We start from the raw sequence: 11,859 nt of genomic DNA on the forward strand, positions 1-11,859 counted from the left end.
TCATTTTTCAGGGATTAGAGAGGGTGGTCCTTGTGGTGGACTGCAGGTATGGAGAGCTGTTGTCATCGTATTAGATAGATAAGAATGATTATATGTATTGTAGAAATGTCTCCTATCATGTTCCCTAATTTTTTATTATGTCCACATCCTGGTCCCCATCTTGGACATCATAACAAACGTGCACTTTTTTGTTTAATTTACACATTGGACCATAGGAAAAATGACACTACAGCTACAGAGGTGACCGTCTGGTAGCCCAGCTCGACTATCCATCTCTACTGAAGACCCTTTCAGATTTTTGAGAGTTGGGTGGAGGACATCATCTCTGAAAATAGGGTCCCACAGCTGCACCCCATCAGTGTGAGCAGGACTCTTAGGACTCTTAGAAGAGTCAATGTTTTGAGACCATGGGGGGCGCTTAGCCCCCTCTCTTCGTCACTGAGGATGATTTCATTTTTCAGGGATTAGAGAGAGTGGTCCTTGTGGTGGACTGCAGGTATGGAGAGCTGTTGTGATCGTATTAGATAGATAAGAATGATTATATGTATTGTAGAAATGTCTCCTATCATGTTCCCTAATTTTTTATTATGTCCACATCCTGGTCCCCATCTTGGACATCATAACAAACGTGCACTTTTTTGTTTAATTTACACATTGGACCATAGGAAAAATGACACTACAGCTACAGAGGTGACCGTCTGATAGCCCAGCTCGACTATCCATCTCTACTGAAGACCCTTTCAGCTTTTTGAGAGTTGGGTGGAGGACATCATCTCTTAAAATAGGGTCCCACAGCTGCACCCCATCAGTGTAAGCAGGACTCTTAGGACTCTTAGAAGAGTCAATGCTCTAAAACCATGGGGGGCGCTTAGCCCCCTCTCTTGGTCCCTGAGGATGATTTCATTTTTCAGGGATTAGAGAGGGTGGTCCTTGTGGTGGACTGCAGGTATGGAGAGCTGTTGTCATCGTATTAGATAGATAAGAATGATTATATGTATTGTAGAAATGTCTCCTATCATGTTCCCTAATTTTTTATTATGTCCACATCCTGGTCCCCATCTTGGACATCATAACAAACGTGCACTTTTTTGTTTAATTTACACATTGGACCATAGGAAAAATGACACTACAGCTACAGAGGTGACCGTCTGATAGCCCAGCTCGACTATCCATCTCTACTGAAGACCCTTTCAGCTTTTTGAGAGTTGGGTGGAGGACATCATCTCTGAAAATAGGGTCCCACAGCTGCACCCCATCAGTGTGAGCAGGACTCTTAGGACTCTTAGAAGAGTTAATGCTCTGAGACCATGGGGGTGCTTAGCCCCCTCTCTTCGTCACTGAGGATGATTTCATTTTTCAGGGATTAGAGAGGGTGGTCCTTGTGGTGGACTGCAGGTATGGAGAGCTGTTGTCATCGTATTAGATAGATAAGAATGATTATATGTATTGTAGAAATGTCTCCTATCATGTTCCCTAATTTTTTATTATGTCCACATCCTGGTCCCCATCTTGGACATCATAACAAACGTGCACTTTTTTGTTTAATTTACACATTGGACCATAGGAAAAATGACACTACAGCTACAGAGGTGACCGTCTGATAGCCCAGCTCGACTATCCATCTCTACTGAAGACATTTCTACAATACATATAATCATTCTTATCTATCTAATACGATCACAACAGCTCTCCATACCTGCAGTCCACCACAAGGACCACTCTCTCTAATCCCTGAAAAATGAAATCATCCTCAGTGACGAAGAGAGGGGGCTAAGCGCCCCCCATGGTCTCAGAGCATTGACTCTTCTAAGAGTCCTAAGATTCCTGCTCACTCTGATGGGGTGCAGCTGTGAGACCCTATTTTCAGAGATGATGTCCTCCACCCAACTCTCTAAAAGCTGAAAGGGTCTTCAGTAGAGATGGATAGTCGAGCTGGGCTATCAGACGGTCACCTCTGTAGCTGTAGTGTCATTTTTCCTATGGTCCAATTTGTAAATTAAACAAAAAAGTGCACGTTTGTTATGATTTCCAAGATGGGGACCAGGATGTGGACATAATAAAAAAATAGGGAACATGATAGGAGACATTTCTACAATACATATAATCATTCTTATCTATCTAATACGATGACAACAGCTCTCCATACCTGCAGTCCACCACAAGGACCACCCTCTCTATTCCCTAAAAAGTGAAATCATCCTCAGTGACGAGGAGAGGGGGCTAAGCGCCCCCCATGGTCTCAGAGCATTGACTCTTCTAAGAGTCCTAAGAGTCCTGCTCACACTGATGGGGTGCAGCTGTGGGACCCTATTTTCAGAGATGATGTTCTCCACCCAACTCTCAAAAAGCTGAAAGGGTCTTCAGTAGAGATGAGCGAACCGGTCGCGGTTCGGCTCGAGGTTGGTTCGCCGAACGGACCTCCCGTTCGAGTTCGGTTCGTCGAACGTTCGACGAACCGAACTCGAACTGCATAGGAAACAATGGCAGGCAATCACAAACACAGAAAAACACCTAGAAAACACCCTCAAAGGTGTCCTAAAGGTGACAAACAACTCAAACACATTGGAAAGTGACAAGGACATATACTCATGCGAAAACAAAACAGCTGGACAAGGAAAAAGAGGAGGACACACAGATATAGGCATGGCACGCCCTTCTAAAATCATGTAAAACACCGCAAGGTGACTCCAAGCGGAGTCTCCCTTTTTTCCAAAAATTGGGCCACACACACACCCACCCCTTCAGTGGCAGCAGTTGTGCCCCAGTTGTACACTTCCCAGCTAGATTTGCATCAAGCACATTCAAAAATACGCCATTCTTATCCATCCCCAGGATGACACCGGGGTAGGTAGCAAAGTCTTTCCTGATCCCAGCTCTGTGCAGCTTGGATCATTTATAAAAAACACAGCAATCAAGGGTTACTCCAAGCGGAGTCTCCCTTTTTTCCAAAAATTGGGCCCCACACACACCCACCCCTTCAGTGGCAGCAGTTGTGCCCTAGTTGTACACTTCACAGCTACATTTGCATCAAGCACATTCAAAAATACGCCATTCTTATCCATCCCCAGGATGACACCGGGGTAGGTAGCAAAGTCTTTGCTGACCCATGACTTGTTCATCTTGGCTTCTTTTAAAAACAATGTAAGCAAGGGTTACTCCAAGCGGAGTCTCCCTTTTTTCCAAAAATTGGGCCCCACACACACCCACCCCTTCAGTGGCAGCAGTTGTGCCCTAGTTGTACACTTCACAGCTACATTTGCATCAAGCACATTCAAAAATACGCCATTCTTATCCATCCCCAGGATGACACCGGGGTAGGTAGCAAAGTCTTTGCTGACCCATGACTTGTTCATCTTGGCTTCTTTTAAAAACAATGTAAGCAAGGGTTACTCCAAGCGGAGTCTCCCTTTTTTCCAAAAATTGGGCCCCACACACACCCACCCCTTCAGTGGCAGCAGTTGTGCCCTAGTTGTACACTTCACAGTTACATTTGCATCAAGCACATTCAAAAATACGCCATTCTTATCCGTCCCCAGGATGACACCGGGGTAGGTAGCAAAGGGTTTCCTGATCCCAGCTCTGTTCATCTTGGCTTCTTTTAAAAACACAGCAAGCAAGGGTTACTCCAAGCGGAGTCTCCCTTTTTTTCCAAAAATTGGGCCCCACACACCCACCCATTCAGTGGCAGCAGTTGTGCCCCAGTTGTACACTTCACAGCTAGATTTGCATCAAGCACATTCAAAAATACGCCATTCTTATCCATCCCCAGGATGACACCGGGGTAGGTAGCAAAGTCTTTGCTGACCCATGACTTGTTCATCTTGGCTTCTTTTAAAAACAATGTAAGCAAGGGTTACTCCAAGCGGAGTCTCCCTTTTTTCCAAAAATTGGGCCCCACACACACCCACCCCTTCAGTGGCAGCAGTTGTGCCCTAGTTGTACACTTCACAGCTACATTTGCATCAAGCACATTCAAAAATACGCCATTCTTATCCGTCCCCAGGATGACACCGGGGTAGGTAGCAAAGTCTTTCCTGATCCCAGCTCTGTTCATCTTGGCTTCTTTTAAAAACACATCAAGCAAGGGTTACTCCAAGCGGAGCCTCCCTTTTTTCCAAAAATTGGGCCCCACACACCCACCCATTCAGTGGCAGCAGTTGTGCCCCAGTTGTACACTTCACAGCTAGATTTGCATCAAGCACATTCCAAAATACGCCATTCTTATCCGTCCCCAGGATGACACCGGGGTAGGTAGCAAAGTGTTTCCTGATCCCAGCTCTGTTCATCTTGGCTTCTTTTAAAAACACAGCAAGCAAGGGTTACTCCAAGCGGAGTCTCCCTTTTTTTCCAAAAATTGGGCCCCACACACCCACCCATTCAGTGGCAGCAGTTGTGCCCCAGTTGTACACTTCACAGCTAGATTTGCATCAAGCACATTCAAAAATACGCCATAATTCACCGTCCCCAGGATGACACCAGGGTAGGTAGCAAAGTCTTTCCTGATCCCAGCTCTGTTCATCTTGGCTTCTTTTAAAAACACAGCAAGCAAGGGTTACTCCAAGCGGAGTCTCCCTTTTTTTCCAAAAATTGGGCCCCACACACCCACCCATTCAGTGGCAGCAGTTGTGCCCCAGTTGTACACTTCACAGCTAGATTTGCATCAAGCACATTCAAAAATACGCCATTCTTATCCGTCCCCAGGATGACACCGGGGTAGGTAGCAAAGTGTTTCCTGATCCCAGCTCTGTTCATCTTGGCTTCTTTTAAAAACACAGCAAGCAAGGGTTACTCCAAGCGGAGTCTCCCTTTTTTTCCAAAAATTGGGCCCCACACACCCACCCATTCAGTGGCAGCAGTTGTGCCCCAGTTGTACACTTCACAGCTAGATTTGCATCAAGCACATTCAAAAAAACGCCATAATTAACCGTCCCCAGGATGACACCAGGGTAGGTAGCAAAGTCTTTCCTGATCCCAGCTCTGTTCATCTTGGCTTCTTTTAAAAACACATCAAGCAAGGGTTACTCCAAGCGGAGCCTCCCTTTTTTTCCAAAAATTGTGCCCCACACACACCCACCCATTCAGTGGCAGCACTTGTGCCCTAGTTGTACACTTCACAGCTACATTTGCATCAAGCACATTCAAAAATACGCCATAATTAACCGTCCCCAGGATGACACCAGGGTAGGTAGCAAAGTCTTTCCTGATCCCAGCTCTGTTCATCTTGGCTTCTTTTAAAAACACATCAAGCAAGGGTTACTCCAAGCGGAGCCTCCCTTTTTTCCAAAAATTGGGCCCCACACACCCACCCATTCAGTGGCAGCAGTTGTGCCCCAGTTGTACACTTCACAGCTAGATTTGCATCAAGCACATTCCAAAATACGCCATTCTTATCCGTCCCCAGGATGACACCGGGGTAGGTAGCAAAGTGTTTCCTGATCCCAGCTCTGTTCATCTTGGCTTCTTTTAAAAACACAGCAAGCAAGGGTTACTCCAAGCGGAGTCTCCCTTTTTTTCCAAAAATTGGGCCCCACACACCCACCCATTCAGTGGCAGCAGTTGTGCCCCAGTTGTACACTTCACAGCTAGATTTGCATCAAGCACATTCAAAAATACGCCATTCTTATCCGTCCCCAGGATGACACCGGGGTAGGTAGCAAAGTGTTTCCTGATCCCAGCTCTGTTCATCTTGGCTTCTTTTAAAAACACAGCAAGCAAGGGTTACTCCAAGCGGAGTCTCCCTTTTTTTCCAAAAATTGGGCCCCACACACCCACCCATTCAGTGGCAGCAGTTGTGCCCCAGTTGTACACTTCACAGCTAGATTTGCATCAAGCACATTCAAAAAAACGCCATAATTAACCGTCCCCAGGATGACACCAGGGTAGGTAGCAAAGTCTTTCCTAATCCCAGCTCTGTTCATCTTGTCTTCTTTTAAAAACACATCAAGCAAGGGTTACTCCAAGCGGAGCCTCCCTTTTTTTCCAAAAATTGTGCCCCACACACACCCACCCATTCAGTGGCAGCACTTGTGCCCTAGTTGTACACTTCACAGCTACATTTGCATCAAGCACATTCAAAAATACGCCATAATTAACCGTCCCCAGGATGACACCAGGGTAGGTAGCAAAGTCTTTCCTTATCCCAGCTCTGTTCATCTTGGCTTCTTTTAAAAACACATCAAGCAAGGGTTACTCCAAGCGGAGTCTCCCTTTTTTTCCAAAAATTGGGCCCCACACAGACACCTTATCAGTGGCAGCACTTGTGCCCTAGTTGCAAACAGGATGTTTTGATTTGCATCAAGCACATTCCAAATCAACAAGCATTTACTCTCCCCAGGATGACACAGGGGTAGTAAATTCCTTCTGGATCCATGACTTGTTCATTTTGATGAACGTCAGTCTGTCCACATTGTCACTGGACAGACGCGTGCGCTTATCTGTCAGCACACACCCAGCAGCACTGAATACACGTTCAGAGACAACGCTGGCAGCTGGACACGACAAAATCTCCAAGGCGTAAGTTGCGAGCTCTGGCCATTTTTCTAGGTTTGAAGCCCAAAAGGAGCAAGGCTCCAGTTGCACAGTCATGGCATCGATGTTCATTTGGAGATACTCCTGTATCATCCTCTCCAGCCGTTGACTATGTGTCAGACTTGTTGTCTCTGGTGGCCTTGCAAAAGAGGGTCTAAAAAAATTATGAAAAGATTCCATAAAATTGCTGTTACCGGCACCAGATATGGTCCTACTGGTACGGGTAGACTGTTGAAGATGACGAGACCGTCCCATGTTTGTCAAGTTACAACTGGGAGATTCACTCCCTGCACCTGCACGGTTGTTTGGTGGAAAAGCCGAGCTAAGATCTAGTAACAGCTTCTGCTGATACTCCTGCATACGTGCGTCCCTTTCTATGGCTGGAATTATGTCACAAAATTTGGACTTGTACCGGGGATCTAATAGTGTGGCAATCCAGTAGTCATCATCACTTCTAATTTTGACAATACGACTGTCATGTTGGAGGTAGTGCAACAAAAAGGCACTCATGTGTCTTGCGCAGCCATGCGGACCAAGTCCACGCTGTGTTTGTGGCATAGAGGTGCTACCCGTTCTTTCTTCCTCTGACATCTGACCCCAACCTCTTTCAACTGAAATTTGACCAAGGTCTCCCTCATCCGCTGAGTCTTCCATGTCCATGGACAGTTCGTCCTCCATTTCTTCATGTTCTCCTGCACCTTGCTCAACATTTCGCCTGCTACTATGCGCCCTTGTCGATCCCTGTCCCCCATGGTCCCATGCCTGCTGCGTTGGTGATGATGAACGTCTGGACCTTGGTGATGTTGTTGTCCCTTGCGCATATGAATCCTCCTGTAGTTCCTCCCCTTCATGTTGTCCCACCCCCTGACTCCGAATAGTGTTTAGCGTGTGCTCCAGCATGTAAATGACTGGAATCGTCATGCTGATAATGGCATTGTCAGAGCTAAACATATTCGTCGCCATGTCGAAACTGTGCAGAAGGGTGCATAGGTCCTTGATCTGAGACCACTCCATCAGGGTGATCTGCCCCACCTCTGCATCTCGTTGGCCCAGGCTATACGTCATGACGTATTGCACCAGGGCTCTGCGGTGCTGCCACAGTCGCTGTAACATGTGGAGAGTTGAATTCCAGCGTGTCGCCACATCGCATTTCAGGCGATGAACCGGCAGGCCGAAAGACTTCTGGAGCGATGCAAGTCGCTCAGCTGCGGCGCTTGAACGGCGGAAGTGAGCAGACAGTTTTCGTGCCCTGTTCAGAAGGCCATCTAGGCCGGGATAGTGTGTTAAAAATTGCTGCACGACAAGGTTCAACACGTGAGCCATACAAGGTACGTGTGTCACCTTGCCCAGGCGAAGGGCCGCACCCAGGTTTGCAGCATTGTCGCACACGGCCTTACCAGGCTGCAGGTTGAGTGGAGACAACCATTTATTAAACTCGGACCGCAGAGCTGACCACAACTCCTCAGCTGTGTGACTCTTATTACCAAGACATGTCAAGCTAAAGACCGCCTGATGCCGTTGCGCTCTGCTGCCAGCATAGTAATGAGGGGTGCGTGATTCCTTCTGCGCAGTGAGAACGCTGGTGGCCTGACCAGGCAGGCTTGGGGCGGAGGTGGAGGACCCAGATGAGGTGGAGGATGCAGAAGCAGTGGCGGAACTTGGACAGACAGAGGATTGACACACAAGTCGTGGGGACGGCAAGACTTGTGCAGCAGACCCTTCACCATCTATCACCATAGTTACCCAGTGCCCAGTCAGCGACATGTAACGTCCCTGTCCATGCTTACTGGTCCAAGTATCGGTGGTGAAATGCACCCGTTCACACACAGAGTTTCTCAAGGAAGCGGTGATGTTGTGTGCGACATGCTGGTGTAGCGCGGGCACACCTTTCTTAGAGAAGTAGTGGCGACTAGGCATCTGGTACTGGGGCACAGCGACAGACATAAGGTCTCTAAAATCCTGTGTGTCCACTAGGCGGAAAGGCAGCATTTCAGTAGCCAACAGCTTACAGAGGGATAGAGTCAACCTCTTAGCTTTGTCATGGGTCGGAGGAAGTGGCCTTTTATTTGACCACATCTGAGGGACAGAGATCTGGCTGCTGTGTGTAGACGGTGTTGAGTAGGGTGTCCCTGGAAAAATGCTGGTTTGTGAGGAAAGTGCAGGCGGAGACATGATGTTGCCTTCATCCAACGTTGGTGCTATCGATGTCTGAGAGAGCTGTACACACTCACTTGTTTCCCCTTCCAAACCAACTGACGACCTTACAAGCAAACTGCCTGTTGCGGTTACAGTGGTGGAAGTTTTGCGTGGAAAAACAGGTGTGACAGCTGTCCCCACAGTCCTAGAAGATGAAGAGCGCGCGGATGCACTGGAAGGGGCGGGCGGTGGATGGTTCGCTCCGCTAGGCCGCATTGCAGCACGGTGAGCTTCCCACCGGGACTTATGATATTTAGTCATGTGACGATTCATGGAAGAAGTTGTCAAACTGCTGAGGTTTTGACCTCTACTAACAGAATCATGACAAATGTTACATATCACATGAGTTGGGCGATCTTTTTCGATGTGAAAAAAGGACCAGGCTAGGCAAGGCTTAGAGGCCATGCGACCTGTTGATCCACCCCGAATAATGCTCATAGGCAGAGTGGTGGCTGAGGATGCAGTTGTAGACGTGCTACCAGTGCTCCGACTCTGTCCAGGAAGGTGCAAGGTAACTTCGTCGTCGGTTGCATCCTCCTCCACCGCCTCTGTTGACCTCCTCGAGTGCCTGACTGGGGGTTGACAGTAGGTGGGATCTAGAACGTCATCATCAATTGTTGTGTTTGCACTCCCCTCCCCCTCAGACCGAGCCTCTTCTTGCCCTGACCGAATATTTAAGTTGTCATCCCAATCGGGTATCTGCGTCTCATCTTCATCAGTATGTTCCTCATTGTCTATAACCACAGGTGTTACAGTTTGTGACAAAGGGTCAACATTATGCTCAGAAACTTGGTCCTCACGGCCTGAATCTGAGTCACAAAGGTTCTGGGCATCACTGCAGACCATTTCCTGTTCTGTACTCACTGTAGCTTGGGAGCAGACCTCTGATTCCCAGGCTATAGTGTGACTGAACAGCTCTGCAGACTCAGCCATCTCAGTTCCACCATACTGTGCAGGGCTGATGGAGACTTCAGAGCTGGGAGAAATCAAGTGTGATTGGGATGACAACTCAGAGGACTGGTGTTTTTTGGATGCGGTACTTGAAGTGGCTGAGAGGGCACTTGTTGGACCACTTGAGATCCATTCAAGCATTTTCCTTTTTTGCCCATCATCTACCTTTGTTCCTCTTGTTCGTGTCCGTAAAAAAGGGAGCACATCGGATTGTCCACAATAAGTAGTAGACATCTTACTTTTGCTAGTAGATGGTCTATCTGCAGCAGATGATAATGGAGCTTTGCCACCTTCCCCACTGACAAAACCTTTTTTGCCTTTTCCACCACGCCTCTTCCCCTTTCCACCAGCATCTGTCATTTTGCCACTCATGTTGATTGCGACAAGATTGTGGACTGAAAATGTGGTAGTAAAAATTGAGAGGTGGTGAAGATTGCAGTGGTGGTCTAGCTTTATTAACAGCAGAATAATAAAGAATAAATATCCCTGACAATGTAACTTAGTTATAATTAGTTGGAGTGTGCAACGCAGGCAGACGTGCTGCAAATGTCTTGGCACTAGTGGGACTATAGCAAAGTCCAATAGCCACGTATAGGATGCCACTAGGTACACTGAGTGTGTGCTAGTATAATGGCTTAGTTATAATTAGTTGGAGTGTGCAACGCAGGCAGATGCGTTCTGCAAATGTCTTGGCACTAGTGGGACTAAAGCAAAGTCCAATAGCCACGTATAGGATGCCACTAGGTACACTAAGTGTTTGCTAGTATAATGGCTTAGTTATAATTAGTTGGAGTGTGCAACGCAGGCAGATGCGTTCTGCAAATGTCTTGGCACTAGTGGGACTAAAGCAAAGTCCAATAGCCACGTATAGGATGCCACTAGGTACACTAAGTGTTTGCTAGTATAATGGCTTAGTTATAATTAGTTGGAGTGTGCAACGCAGGCAGATGCGCTCTGCAAATGTCTTGGCACTAGTGGGACTATAGCAAAGTCCAATAGCCACGTATAGGATGCCACTAGGTACACTGAGTGTGTGCTAGTATAATGGCTTAGTTATAATTAGTTGGAGTGTGCAACGCAGGCAGATGCGCTCTGCAAATGTCTTGGCACTAGTGGGACTATAGCAAAGTCCAATAGCCACGTATAGGATGCCACTAGGTACACTGAGTGTGTGCTAGTATAATGGCTTAGTTATAATTAGTTGGAGTGTGCAACGCAGGCAGATGCGTTCTGCAAATGTCTTGGCACTAGTGGGACTAAAGCAAAGTCCAATAGCCACGTATAGGATGCCACTAGGTACACTAAGTGTTTGCTAGTATAATGGCTTAGTTATAATTAGTTGGAGTGAGCAACGCAGGCAGATGCGCTTTGCAAATGTCTTGGCACTAGTGGGACTATAGCAAAGTCCAATAGCCACGTATAGGATGCCACTAGGTACACTGAGTGTGTGCTAGTATAATGGCTTAGTTATAATTAGTTGGAGTGTGCAACGCAGGCAGATGCGCTCTGCAAATGTCTTGGCACTAGTGGGACTATAGCAAAGTCCAATAGCCACGTATAGGATGCCACTAGGTACACTGAGTGTGTGCTAGTATAATGGCTTAGTTATAATTAGTTGGAGTGTGCAACGCAGGCAGATGCGCTCTGCAAATGTCTTGGCACTAGTGGGACTATAGCAAAGTCCAATAGCCACGTATAGGATGCCACTAGGTACACTGAGTGTGTGCTAGTATAATGGCTTAGTTATAATTAGTTGGAGTGTGCAACGCAGGCAGATGCGTTCTGCAAATGTCTTGGCACTAGTGGGACTAAAGCAAAGTCCAATAGCCACGTATAGGATGCCACTAGGTACACTAAGTGTTTGCTAGTATAATGGCTTAGTTATAATTAGTTGGAGTGTGCAACGCAGGCAGATGCGCTCTGCAAATGTCTTGGCACTAGTGGGACTATAGCAAAGTCCAATAGCCACGTATAGGATGCCACTAGGTACACTGAGTGTGTGCTAGTATAATGGCTTAGTTATAATTAGTTGGAGTGTGCAACGCAGGCAGATGCGCTCTGCAAATGTCTTGGCACTAGTGGGACTATAGCAAAGTCCAATAGCCACGTATAGGATGCCACTAGGTACACTGAGTGTGTGCTAGTATAATGGCTTAGTTATAATTAGTTGGAGTGTGCAACGCA

This window comes from Anomaloglossus baeobatrachus, unplaced genomic scaffold (genome assembly GCF_048569485.1).
Source record: "Anomaloglossus baeobatrachus isolate aAnoBae1 unplaced genomic scaffold, aAnoBae1.hap1 Scaffold_39, whole genome shotgun sequence".
Lineage (NCBI taxonomy): Eukaryota > Metazoa > Chordata > Amphibia > Anura > Aromobatidae > Anomaloglossus > Anomaloglossus baeobatrachus.